General features: G+C 39.9%; 1 long non-coding RNA gene across 7 annotated transcripts in view; it reads right to left on the bottom strand.

The window, feature by feature from the left end:
• The window catches only part of LOC133092772 (uncharacterized), a 75,878-nt gene that overhangs the window by 37,791 nt on the left and 23,208 nt on the right, over positions 1-14,879 (bottom strand). For 4 of the 7 annotated variants that reach the window (XR_009701139.1, XR_009701138.1, XR_009701142.1 and 1 more), the window contains 3 exons: positions 14,347-14,511; positions 6,617-6,795; positions 5,757-6,424 (listed from right to left, as the gene is read on the bottom strand). This is a non-coding gene — a long non-coding RNA (uncharacterized LOC133092772). Of the gene's footprint in view, positions 1-5,756; positions 6,425-6,616; positions 6,796-14,346; positions 14,512-14,879 lie in introns of those variants that run through there. The other 3 variants (XR_009701143.1, XR_009701141.1, XR_009701144.1) reach the window with 1 other exon arrangement.

The raw sequence follows: 14,879 nt of genomic DNA, 5'->3' as shown, positions 1-14,879 counted from the left end.
CATTTTCCACAGAATCAGAACAAAAAATTTTACAATTTGTATGGAAACACAAAAGACCCCAAATAGCCAAAGCAATCTTTTCTTTTAATTAATTAATTTATTTATTTATGGCTGTGTTGGGTCTTCGTTGCTGCATTTGGGCTTTTTCTAGTTGTGGCGAACGGGCGCTACTCTTCATTGTGGTGTGCGGGCTTCTCATTGCGGTGGCTTCTCCTGTTTTGGAGCACGGGTTCTATGCACTCAGGCTTCAGTAGTTGTGGCTCAGGGGCTCTAGAGAGCAGGCTCAGTAGTTGTGGAACATGGGCTTAGTTGCTCCGCAGCATGTGGGATCTTCCCAGACCAGGGCTCGAACCCGTATCCCCTGCACTGGCAGGTGGATTCTTAACCACTGTGCCACCAGGGAAGTCCCCACCGAAGCAATCTTGAGAAAGAAAAATGGAGCTGAAGGAATCAGGCTCCCTGACTTCAGATTATACTACAAGACAGTATGGTACAGGCACAAAAACAGAAATACAAATCAATGGAACAGGATAGAAAGCCCAGAGATAAACCCACACACCTATGGTCACCTAATCTATGACAAAGCAGGCAAGAATATACAATGGAGAAGATAGCCTCTTCAATAAGGAGTGCTAGGAAAACTGGACAGCTACATGTAAAATAATGAAATTAGAACACTCCCTAACACCATACACAAAAATAAACTCAAAATAGATTAAAGACCTAAATGTAAGGGACTTCCCTGGTGGTCCAGTGGTTAAGACCCTGCATTCCCAATACAGGGGCCCTGGGTTCGATTACTGGTCAGGGAACTAGATCCTGCATGCTGCAACTAAGAGACCGAATGTCTCAACTAAAGATCCCACATGCCTCAGTGAAGATCCCTCATGCCATAATGAAGATCCCGCATGCAGCAACTAAGACCCAGTGCAGCCAAATTAAAAAAAAAAAAGAAAAGACCTAAATGTAAGGTCAGACACTATAAAACTCTTAGAGGAAAACATTGGCAGAACACTCTTTGACATAAATTGCAGCAAGATTTTTTTTGACCCACCTCATAGAGTAATGAAAATAAAAACAAAAATTAAAAAATGGGACCTAATGAAACTTAAAAGCTTTTGCACAGCAAAGGAAACCATAAACAAAATGAAAAGACAACCCTCAGAATGGGAGAAAATATTTGCAGAAGAAGCAACTGACAAGGGATTAATCTCCAAAATATACAAACAGCTCATGCAGCTCAATAGCAAAAAAACTAACAACCCAATCAAAAACTGGACGGAAGATCTAAATAGACATTTCTCCAAAGAAGACATACAGATGGCCAAGAGGCACATGAAAAGATGCTCAACTTCACTAATTATTAGAGAAATGCAAATCAAAACTACAATGAGGTATCACCTCACACCGGTCAGAATAGCCATCATCAAAAAACCTACAAACAGGGACTTCCCTGGTGGTTCGGTGGTTAAGACTCCATGCTCCCAATGCAGGGGGCCGGGTTCAATCCCTGGTCAAGGAACTAAGATCCCACATACCACAACTAAGCCCACACAGCACAACTACTGAGCGCTCGTGCTCTAGAGCAGCGGTCTCCAACCTTTTTGGCACAAGGGAGTGGTTTTGTGGAAGATAATTTTTCCATGGACGGGGAGAGGGGGGAATGGTTCAGGTGGTAATGCGAGTGATTGGGGACAATGGGGAGCGGCAGATGAAACTTCACTTGCTTGCCCGCTGCTCACCTCCTGCTGTGCAGCCTGGTTCTTAACAGGCCGCAGATCAGTGCAGCCTGGGGGTTGGGGACCCCTGCTCTAGAGCCTGCGTGCTACAACTAGAGAGCCCACTCGCCGCAAAGAAGAGCCCGCATGCCACAAGGAAGACCCAGCACAGCCAAAACAAACAAACAAAATCTACAAACAATAAACGCTGGAGAGGGTGTGGAGAAAAGAGAACCCTCTCACATTGTTGGTGGGAATGTAAATTGATACAGCCACTATGGAGAAGAGTATGGCGGTTCCTTAAAAAACTAAAAATAGAACTACCATATGACATAGTAATCCCACTCCTGAGCATATACCCAGAGAAAACTATAATTAAAAAAGATACATGCACCCCAATGTTCATTGCAGCACTATTTAAAGTAGCCAGGACATGGAAGCAACCTAAATGTCCATCAACAGAGGAATAGATAAAGAAGGCCTGGTACGTATATACAATGGAATATTACTCAGCCATAAGAAGGAATGAAATTGTGCCATTTGCAGAGACGTGAATGGACCCAGAGACAGTCATACAGAGTGAAGTAAGTCAGAAAGAGAAAAACAAATGTGGTATATTAACACATATATGTGGAACCTAGAAAAATGGTACAGATGAACCAATTTGCAAAGCAGAAATGGAGACACAGACTTGGAGAACAAATGTATGGACACTACGGGGGAAAAAGGGGGGGTGGGATGAATTGGGAGATTGGGATTGACATATATACACTACTATGTATAAAATAGATAACTAATGAGAACCTACTGTATAGCACAGGGAACTCTACTCAATGCTCTGTGGTGACCTAAATGGGAAGGAAACCCAAAAAGGAGGGGATATATGTATACGTATAGCTGATTCACGTTGCTGTACAGCAGAAACTAACACAACATTGTAAAGCAACTATACTCCAATAAAAATTTTAAAAAAAGAAATAATGATTATGTGACATGATAGAGGTGATAAATATTGCTACAATGGCAGTCATAGTATAATATGTAAATGTATCAAATCACCATGCTGTACGCCTTAAATTCAAATAATACTATGTGTTCAATATATTACAAGAAAAAAATGCAATAAGCATCATCAATATCAAAACAGATCAAGCAGAAGAAATTTTCTGTGAGTTAGCAGACAGTAAGTTGAAAATATACACTCAGAGGAGAGCAAAGATAAAAAGAGTGAAGAATGACTATGTGATCTATAGATACCATCACAAGAAACATCCTGTAAATTATGGAGTCTTAGGAGGAAAAGATATAGACAGAAGGCTTATTTAAATAAATAGTGGCTGAGAACTTTCCAAGTCAGGGAATAGATTTGGATATCCAAGTTCATGAAGCTCATAGGGTACCAGACAAACTTAACTCAAAATAAAAAAAATTCTTCTCCAAAACACATTATAGTAAAACTGTCAACTATCAAAAACAAAGAATCTTAAAAGCATCAGGAGGAGAGAGGCTTATAACTTACAAGAGAACCTTCATAAGATTAAAATTTGATTCCTCAGCAGAAACCTCACAGGCCAGGTGAAAGTGGGATGATATTTTCAAATTGCTCAATTAAAAAAACAAACAAACAAAAAAACCCCTGCCAACCAAGAATATTCTATCCATCATAACTATCCTTCTTAAATGAAGAGATTAAAAACTCTTTTCAAAAAACAAAAGCTGAGGGAGTTCATCATCACTAGATCTGTCTTAGAAGAAATTGTAAAAGAGTTCATCAAGCTAAAATAGAAGGACCCTAAATAGGACCATGAAAACATATGAGGATACACAATAGACTTGTAAGTATATAGTTAGGTAAGAATACTTTAATAGTGTGATACGGTGGCGTGTTAACCAGTTAAATTTAGTATATAAAGGTTAAAGAATTAGATTATTAAAAATAACTGCAGCTATAATAATTTTAACGTGTAAACAGTATACAAAGAGGTAAATTGTAACACCATATACAAAAATTCACAGACGGGAGTAAAAGAGTAGATTTTTTGTATCTGATGGAAGTTAAATTGTTATCAACATAAAATAGACTGTTGTATCTACAAGACGTTTTCCATGAGCCTCATGGAACCACAAAGCAAAAACCTACAGTAGATTTAGAAAATATAAAGAGAAGGAAATCATCACATACCACTACAGAGTATCACTAATTCACAAAGAAAGGCAGCAAAAGAGGAAAAAAGGAACAAGAAACAACAAAACATCCAGGAAACAATAAGATGGCCTTGGTAAGTCCTTACCTATCAATAATTACTATAAACATAGATATATTAAATTCTCTAGTCAAAAGTCATAGAGTGGCTGGATAGTTAAAAATACAAGATCAAACTGTATGCTGCCTATCAGAGACTCACTTCAGTGTTAAAAACACAAATTGGCTCAAAGTGAAGCTTTAGAAGAAGATATTCCATACATGTGGAAACCAAAAGAAAGCAGGGGTAGCTAGAATTATAACAGACAACATAGATTTTAAGCCAAAAGCTGCAACAAGAAAAAAAATAAGGTCATTATATAATGATAATGTTGTCAACTCATCAAGAAGACAACAATCATAAATAAATATGCACCCAACATTGGAGGGCCTTAATGTATTAAGCAAATACTAACAGATTTGAAGAGAGAAACAGACAGTACAAAAAAAAGTGTAGGGATCCTTAATACCCAACTTTCAACAATGAACTGGTCATCCAGAAAGAATATCAGTAAGGAAGTACTGACCTTGAATTATACATTAGACAAAATGGACTTAACAGACAAAAACAGAGCAATCCATCTAACAGCAGCAGAATACATATTATTCTCAACTGCACATTGAACATTCTCCAGGACAGATCACGTGATGGGTCACTAAACAAGTCTTAGCAAATTTAAGAAGACCGATATCATACTAAGTATATTTTTAGTGATTCAGTTACATATACATATATATATATATATATATATATATACACACACACACATACACATTCTTAATATTTTTATATTTTTAATATTCTTTTCCATTATGGTTTACCATACAATATTGAATATAGTTCTCTGTGTTATACAGTTGGACCTTGTTGTTTTATCTATTCTATATATAAAATCTTACATCTGCTAAATCCAACCTCCCACTCCATTTGTCCCACAAACCCCTCCCCCTTGGCAACCACCAGTCAGTTCTCTATGTCCGTGATTCTGTTTCTGTTTCGTAGATAGGTTCATTTGTGTCATATTTTAGATTCCACATAAGTGATAACATATGATATGTCTTTCTCTTTCTGATTTACTTCACTTACTAAGTATTTTTTCAACCACAATGGTAAGAAACCAGAAATGAACAACAGGACAGAGTCTGGAAAATATACAAATATGTGGAAATTAAACAACACGATCCTAAGGAATCAATGGACCAAACAAAAAGTTAAAAAATACAAAATAAAAAGACTGAATCATGAAGAAATAAAACAATCGCGAACAGACAAAATTACTATTAAGGAGATTGAATCAGTTCTCAAAAACCTCCAAACAAAAAAATACCAGGGCTAGATGGCTTCACTGGTGAATTCTACCAAACTTTTAAAGAAGAATTAATACTAATTATTTTTAACTGGATAAATCTTATGAATCTATTTGTGGATGATACACTTTGCATTTTATAAATTCACTTGGGGAGACATACACTCAACGATATACAATAAGTTAGAGCTATTGGTTCTGAATCTTTGATGTCTGAAAATATTTATCATATGAGTTGGGCTATATTTCAGAAATTTAACACAATTTAGCATACATTAATAAAATGATTCTTGTAAGCTTTTTTGAAAATACTAAGAAGTGATAAAGAACCATATGTCTGTTGCATGAGTGTGGAGTATCATGGAAACTTACAAGAGCAAGGCTTGACTGATTACAAACTCCACTTGAAAAGCCAATGTCTTTAATAAACAAAGGTGACAATGTTTATTTTTCAAAGCAAACTACAAGCAAAGGAAAACTAAGAAGAAATTAGAGTTTCCAGATCTACCATGATGGCTTATGCACATTTCTCAGTGAATCACACCAAATCCTTACTAAAGATACAAGAAATATATGAGCTTCATAGCAAAGGAATCTTGCAGAAAGCACCTGAACCAGTGAACATCAGGTGTAATGGGACAAATGATTATCAGGTGACTGAAGCACACAAGACACATTATCACTGCTGTGGTATTCTAGGTGAAATACATAAGAAAAACATAATCTGAAACTAACATGAAAAAATGTCAGTTTTATGCAAATTTCAGTCCACATATACCTCCCATGTTCTCTGACTCTAATGCCGTATTTAAATAGTCTTTCTTATCAATATACAGAGCAAATCTCTCCTAATTACTTTTTTTTTCAGAACTTTGAGTTATCTGGACCACTAATGCCATCCCATTTAAAAGTGCATTTTCTTAATCCTGTTGTGATCAGTTTATGTTGCATTCAGATGTACATTAGTCATTCCATTTCCCCTTCTTCACTAATATCTCAACATCTGAAATTATCCCATAGGGAATTTTGGATATTAATGCCTTCCCAAGTTGATCTTTCAGAAAAGGAATGATTTCAATAGTTGAAGTTTATTAATTCATGGTGAGGATTCTCCGTGCTCTATAGGGAGCCTGGATGCAGACAACGGGGAAAAGGCTCTGGAAAACAGGGGAGAAATATTCTGAAGAGCTGACTATGACTATCGTAAGAAGGAAAAAAACAAGTAGTTGAAAACAACCTTGCTAGGGAGGAACATCAAAAGTAGAAAATGAAAGGTTTGCAGGTTCTCAATCCATGACATTTCAGGAGGAAAAGCAGACACAGCCTCTGACCCAGGACAGGACATTTACCTGAGAAACTGCCATTTCGTCCTCTTCTTCCTCCTGCTCTTGGTCATTTTCTCATTGATATCGTGTTGAGGAATCACATCAGCATCTTGAGAATATGCCTTCAATGGCATCAGCACAGCTCCTTCACCTGTTCCCACCATACCCACAGGCAAAAGACCTTGAAACGCTGAAATGCCAACCTTTAGAAAAAGAGAGATTCAGGAACAATGAGCTCCTGCGTGGAGACCAAACTGTGAGCTTTTTCTTTCCTGTGTACACGTGCTCTCCCCTCACACAGATGCCCAAAAACTCTGCTACAGCATAGAGCAAGTGGGCTACACTGCCCCACTCCTTCCAATCCCATGTAGAGCAGACGCCGATGCCTCCCCAAAGGCAAAAGGACCAAAGACTGGAAGCAACTCTCATCAAGGTACCCAAGCAGCCCTTGTGCTTAAACCGGGCCTAACCTTAGAATCACCTGGAGTTAAAACAACACAGATGTTCCCACCCAGATCAACAGACTCTGTGGGAGGGCACAGGTGATGTTATTGTTAAATACTCATCATGTAATACTAATGAGAAACTGTATGGGTGTCACGGAGCAAACATTTCTTCCAAAGCTTTAAAGTGCTTACAAATTAGGGGGGAACCCAGGCCCCACTCTTAATTATGATTCTCCTGTGAGGCTCATGAAATGACATCTTTAACAAGCTTTTTGTTGGTGCTGATGTTACTCTGTCAGACCCGTATTCAGTAGCACTGAGCGAGAGCTATCTGGCTAGCACACCTGAGACCACTGAGTAGCGTGAAGGTTTGGGGTAAGAACTTCCAGAAATGCAGGTTCCCTGGGACTGATTCCTAGGGGCTGAGCTCCTTCTGGAATAGGTGTGGCCTTGCTGTTGCCTAGGGGACACGCTGCTGGGTTGGTGGAAATCACATGGTGGGTGGTGTGAGGGGTGGCCCTTAGAAATCTACCCAAAGATACCCTTAGTCCTCAGGTCCTTTAGCCCCCTCTCCTCTCAGGGCCCACCTGACCAGCATGAGTACTCGGGAGCAGGGCATGACCACCTGTCCTCAGGGGAGCTGAGACTCCATACCCCAAAAGATTCAGAGCACAAAGTTGTTTGCATCACAGATTGAAAACAAATCTCTGAAAACAAATCCAAGGCAGCAGTGGAGGGTGGATTAACATTTTGTGTTGGGAATGGACAGAAGCCTTTGAAAATGATGCCATGAATGCATATTTGATGATTCACAAAGGACGTTGTGATCTATGTTAATAAAGCACATTATAACTGAATCAACAGATCAGAATTTTTTGTTGATTGCGTGTGTGTCTATGTGTGTGTGTTATAAATTGTGGTGCCACAGTTTGTTCTCCCCCAACCCCTGTCATGTATTTATACTTTCTCACATCTTTAAAGTGCATTCATTAAGGTAAAAATTAGAGAAATGCATAGCCATTTTTCAAATATTCTTTGAGAATATTCAATCTTTTAAAATTTTTATTTATTTTATTTAAAAATTTTTTTTTAATTTTTAATAAAATTTTTAAAGGTTACTTTCCATTTACATTCATTATAAAATATTGGCTATTTCCCTCATGTTGTACAATACATCCTTGAGCCTGTCCTACACCCAAGAGTTTCTACCTCCCTCTCCCCAACCTCTACAGTGCCCCTCTCACCTCCCCACTGGTCACCACTAGTTTGTTCTCCGTATCTGTGAGCTTACTTGTTTTTTGTTATATTCACTAGTTTGTTGTATTTTTTAGATTCCACATATAAATGATATCATACAGTATTTTCCTTTCTCTGACTTATTTCACTTAGTATAATGTCTTCCAAGTCCATCCATGTTGCTGCAAATGGCAAAATTTTATTTTTTCATAGCTGAGTAGCATGGTGTTGTATATATAGTAAGCCCCTACATACAAACAAATTCTGTTCCGAGGGCACATTCGTAAGTCCAATTTGTATGTAAGTCCAATTTGTATGTAAGTCCAGCAAAGTTAGCCTAGGTACACAACTAACACAATGGCTATATAGTACCGTAATGTAATAGGTTTATAATACTTTTCACACAAACACATAAAAAACAAACACAAAAATTAAACATTTTTAATCTAACAGTACAGTACCTTGGAAAGTACAGTAGTACAGTACAGCAGCTGGCATCAGGGGCTGGCATCGAGTGAACAGGCAAGAAGAGTTACTGACTGGAGGAGGGAGAGGAGGTGGGAGATGGTAGAGCTGAAGGATCGTCAGCAATAGGAGACGGAGGGCAAGCTGCAATTTCACTTGCTCCTGACGTTGATGGCACAGGTTCGGGTTCCTTTCCGAAACCAGATGCACGTTCGCATCTTTGAAACTTGAAGGTTTGTATGTAGGGGACTTACTGTGTGTATGTGTGTATGTATGTATATGTATATATATATATATATATATATATATATATATATATATATATATATATATATATATATACATACACACACCACATCTTCTTTATCCATTCATATGTTCATGGACACTGAGGTTGTTCTTATATCATGGCAATTGTAAATAGTGCTGCTATGAACACTGGGGTACATCTTTTTGAAACAGTGTTTGGGGGTATTTTTGGATATACACCCAGGAGTGGAATCACTGGGTCATACGGTAGTTCCATTTTTAGTTTTTCAAATCTTTTAGTATACTACAATAAGTGCTTCATGCTCCACATACCAATGTCTTCAAGATTTTAGTGATTGGTAAAAGAGCTTTTTTTTTTTTTTGGCTGCGAAGCTTGTGGGATCTTAGTTCCCCAACCAGGGATTGAACCCAGGCCACGGCAGTGAAAGCCGAGTCCTAAACACTGGACCGCTAGGGAACTCCCAGACAAATTAGATTTAAAATAAGGACTGTTACAAGAGACAAAGAAGGACACTACATAATGATCAAGTGATCAACCCAAGAAGAAGATATAACAACTGTAAGTATTTATGCACCCAATATAGGAGCACATAAACACATAAAGCAAATATTAACTTACATAAAGAGAGAAACACAATAAAAGTAGGGAACTTAAAAACCCCACTTATAACAAAGAACAGGTCATCCAGACAGAAAATCAATAAGGAAACTCTGGCCTTAAATGACACTTTAGACCAGATGGATGGATATATACGTATATGGCACATTCCTTCCAAAAGCATCAGAATGCACTTCCTTTTCAAGTGTACATGGAACTTTCTCCAGGATAGATCACATACTAGGCCTCAAAACAACCCTCAGTAAGCTTAAGAAAATTGAAATCATATCAAGTATATTTTCCAAACACAGTGCTATGAAACTACAAACTGACTATAGGAAAATAACTGCAAAAATACCACAAACACGTGGAGGCTAAACAATATGCTACTAAACAACCAATGGATCACTGAAGAAATCAAAGAGGAAAAAAAAAAATACCTAGAGACAAATGAAAGTGAAAACACAATCCGTATCTACAGGATGCAACAAAAGCAGTTCTAAAGGAGAAGTTTACAGTGATACAAACTTATCATAGGAAACAAGAAAAATCTCAACTGTACAACCTAACCTTACACCCAAATGAGCTAGAAAAAGAAGAACAAAGGTCAGTTAGTAAAAATTTTTTTAAAAATCATAAAGATTAGAACAGAAATAAGTAAAATAGAGACTAAAAATCAATAGAGGGCTTCCCTGGTGCCACAGTGGTTAAGAATCCGCCTGCCAGTGCAGGAGACACAGATTTGAGCCCTGGTCCAGGAAGATACCACATGCCGCGGAGCAAATAAGCCCGTGCGCCACAACTACTGAGCCTATGCTCTAGAGGCCATGAGCCACGGCTACTGAGCCTGCGCACCTAAAGCCCGTGCTCCACAACAAGAAAAGCCACCACAATGAGAAGCCCGTGCACTGCAATGAAGAGTAGCCCCCGCTAGGCACAACTAAAGAAAGCCCGCGTGCAGCAATGAAGACCCAACACAGCCAAAAATAAAAATTAATTTAAAAAAAATGTTCGTGTCTATTAAAAAAAAAATCAGTAGAAAAGATCAATGAAACTAAGAGCTGGTTCTTTGAAAAGATAAACAAAGTTTGGCCAGACTCATCAAAAAGAACAAAAAAAGAGAGAGAGGGCCCAAATCAATAAAATCAGATATGAAAAAGGGGAAGGTACAACTGACACCACAGACGTACCAGTGAGAATGTGACTGCTATGAACAATTATATGCTAATAAAATGGACAACCTAGAAGAAATGGACAAATTCCTAGAAATGTACAATCTCCCAAGACTGAATGAGGAAGAAATAGAAAATATAATTACCAGTAATCAAATTGAATCAGTTATAAAAAAAAAAAAAAAGAATTTCCAATGAACAAAACTCCAGGAGCAGATGGTGTCACAAATGAATTCTGCCAAACATTTAGAGAAGAGTTAACACCTATTCTTCTCAAACTATTCCAGAAAATTGCAGAGGAAATTGCAGAGTCAGGAATTATAGGGTTGGGGGAAATGGGTGCAGGTTCATGAGGAAACTAAGGACATTTGATAACTGATGACTGGATCATCTGAGGGCATTAGACATACAGGACACGAGATATGGGCTGAAGTCATTGGAATGAGGGGGGGATAAAGGGCAAGGGAGAAGGAGGATACGAAGGATAAAAGGCTTGGGAGCAATAAAGGGAAGGAAGGTTGGGCTGAAAGCCTGGCATCCTGGGGGATAGAGTTTTCATGGGGATGGAGGTTTAAAATGCACAGGATGGACATGGGAGAGAAATAAAGAAGCCCAGAAGGGGAAGAATTAGTTCTAGAGATATCTAAAGGTCACACAGGTGGAGAGATTGAGGTCACAATGAGGAATAGAGAATGAAGGAGTCAAGGGATGGAGGTGGGGTGATGGTAGTTGCAGTGGGTGGGTTGAGGGTCACTAATTTTTTCTCCTATTCACTAATTCCATGATTTGCATTCAAATCATAACCTAATTGTGAATAGTTTCTAGTCTGAGACCTTGAGGTAATAACCTTACTTACATAAAATACTTGCGATGATCCCTTCAACTGAACACACAGTAAAGGATTAGAGAAGCAAATGAGTAAAGCAATGACACAATATTTCTTCTCTCCTTTAGGGACACCGGATGCAAGTGTGACCATGGAGGGGTCACATGGACACCACCAGAATGAAATGGATTCTGCCTAGCACCTGAATGGTCCTGGAAGTGGATTCTCCCCTGGAAGCTGCAGATAAGATCCTATGCCTCATGAAACCCTGATATTTGACCTTGTAAGACCCTAAACAGAAAGACCAGCCAAGACCACTGGATTTCTAACTTATGAAGTGTAGAGTGTTTTTGAAACTACAAATTGTGTGGTCATATGTTATAGCAGTGATAGAAAACTACTAGGCATAGGAACAAATTTAATTATGAATAAACATTATAAAATATGAAGTTATAAAATATTTAAACAATAAAATCAAGTAAAAATGCCAATTCATTAACCACCCCCCAGAAGCAATAAAATTTTACCTCCAGATGTAACATCATCAGTTCCAAGTATATCCTCCTTGCTATGCAATTTCCATGTGTAAAAAACTACATTTGAGATTGTATAATACACATCTGCACATACACCAACAGCAAAATATTATGTACATGGTTCAATATTGACATACATATTGTCAAATCAAACTTTCTGTCAATCAAATTGCTTTCCTTAACCAATGACATATGAAGGTGATATTCTCACACAAGTAGAAATGGATTTCCCTCATTCCCAAACACACATCATGTTCCATGGTAATTATGAATAAAATGGCTTTACTGAAACACTCCCTAGTTATGCATGTACATGGTTGCACGTATTTTTCTCCTGCTATCACAGAATGTGGATCTTTGATTTCTACACATGTGGCTTATCTGGGTGGTTCTGGGACATGAAATTGTTGCACCAACATGGCTGTGCATTTCTACACTAGGTGGACAGTTGCTAAATTACCTTGCAAATGGATGAAAAGTATAATACCCCACCTACTGCATCTCCAGTGTTAAAGTAATTAAACAAGGAGGCCATTAGGCCGAGGTGACTCTCATGCTTTGGTGGCCTATTGAAGCAAAACTTAATCCAGAGTCAAGGCATATTAATCTGAGAAAATAAATTAAGAACAATCAACCACACACAGCCAACGAGGCTTTCCAACACCAAGATGACTGGTTAAGATACAATCAACTATTATCCTTGCTTTGATTGGGTGTCTTCTCTAGAAAAGCCTCTCCCCTAGTTTCTGCAGATAAATTACTGCTAACCACCTTTAATTTGAGGCTGCTGGAACTGAATAGAGGTATGCTCAAATTAACCCCGGAAAATTGGAATGTGCATAAATTAATACTTTAACACACAGCGCCCCATTTCATGAGCACTTTCCTCATCTAGTCCCTAAACAACTCACTCGGGTGCAGCGCGGCCTGAGGACTCGGTGTGAAGCCGCTCCCCACTTCTCCGTGCCCGCTCTCACTCATGTCGGCAGCACACCAGCACAGCTAGGCCCTCACTTGACCAGACTTCACCCCTGATGGCAAAACCACAGTGCCTGCGCGTCAGAGTCTGCCACCACGCGCTGAGCAGGGCACAGAGGACTTCTGGCACACCCCAGCCCCTCCCAGGGCCAAAACACCCAGTCACAGGCTCCTGCCTTCACCGGCCAGGGGCTCAAGGTCACCAGTCTTGAATCCCATTTTGATGAAGCCCACACACCTCAGTTCGCATTCCAGGCAAGCTGGTACCACAGTGTGTAGCACAGACCAGTTCTCCCTCTGCCCTGTGCTGTGACCCCCAGGGGGTTGTGCTGTTGTTGTTGTTCTGTTTGTTGTTTTGGCCGCACCGCACGGCACGCGGAACTTCCCCGACCAGGGATCGAACCCGGGCCCCTACAGTGGAAGCGAGGAGTCTTAACCACTAGACCACCAGGGACATCCACCCCTGGGTTTTTGACCACCCTTCCCTTTTTTGCCTTTTCTTTAACCCAAACTTTCACGCAGGCACACACAGGGAACGCAGGGGAAACTCATAAGGACTTGAATCTAGTACTTCTAACAATGCATATGACCCAAGAGCAGTCTGGAATCAGGCACTGGCCACCCAGAATCGCCCTGAGTAATATAAATGCAAAAGGCACCCATCAGTCCCACCTCTCGAGCAGCCCATCTGATGCTGCAGATTCCCATCACATACTTCAGGCTTAACACTGCGGACACAGCTCTGCCGCTCCAGAATTTCCATCCAGAATATAGTTCCTCTTCCAAAATCACACTTGCAGAGCTTAATAGGAAATGTCAATTCAGATTCCGTTTAAAATGACCACTTAAACAACCAAAAAAAACAAAGTCCTGCCATGGCTCTGCCCGCATTCCTTTGTCATCCTTTTCAGAGCAGCTCAGAGACCAGAGTTCCTGGAGACTCTGCCACATTCGTGAATGGATCTGGCATTCACAACTTTTGATGCTCAGACTCAGAAAAAGGAGAGCAAAGGACTTGAAATTTGGTGGGTGGATTTTATCTTTATCATCCGTGATAATGAAAGAGAAGAGACAAAGATAATCTCTACTCCCAGGAAGGCAAGCGCGACATCTAAATCCTCCTGGGAAAGATGAACATAGAATACCCAGTTCCCAGAAGATTACAATCACCTCTCATAACGTGAGGATCTTGGCACAGTGTCTTGAACACAGTGTGTCCTCTCATACCTGTGAGCGTGCAGTAGGTCCTCATGACACATTCCTTTCAAGAACGAATAAATGTTGTTTCCGCATAATAGTCTCGTTCAGACCCCGCTGCTTCCTCTATCCCCGCTCAATTTGCAAGTGGTGAGCAGAGAATGTCATCTTTTCAGAAGTTGTCAGTGGTCTTCACTGGGAAGAAGCAGTATTTGTGTTCAGATAGGGTGGTTGTGTATAAGGCACTCAGGCGCTGTTCTTGATTTCTCTAGATTAATGCTGCTGGAAATGAGGTCTGGGGGAAACAACTTCAGTGGTCACTCAAACTGCAAATTCATGGGCTTCCCTGGTGGCGCAGTGGTTGAGAATCTGCCTGCCAATGCAGGGGACACGGGTTCGAGCCCGGGTCTGGGAAGATCCCACATGCCGCGGAGCAACTAGGCCCGTGAGCCACAACTACTGAGCCTGCGCGTCTGGAGCTTGTGCTCCGCAACAAGAGAGGCCGCGACAGTGAGAGGCCTGCGCACTGCAATGAAGAGTGGCCCCCGCTCACCGCAACTAGA

Source organism: Eubalaena glacialis, chromosome 5 (genome assembly GCF_028564815.1).
Source record: "Eubalaena glacialis isolate mEubGla1 chromosome 5, mEubGla1.1.hap2.+ XY, whole genome shotgun sequence".
Taxonomy (NCBI): domain Eukaryota; kingdom Metazoa; phylum Chordata; class Mammalia; order Artiodactyla; family Balaenidae; genus Eubalaena; species Eubalaena glacialis.
This window is presented reverse-complemented; position numbering and strand designations above follow the sequence as displayed.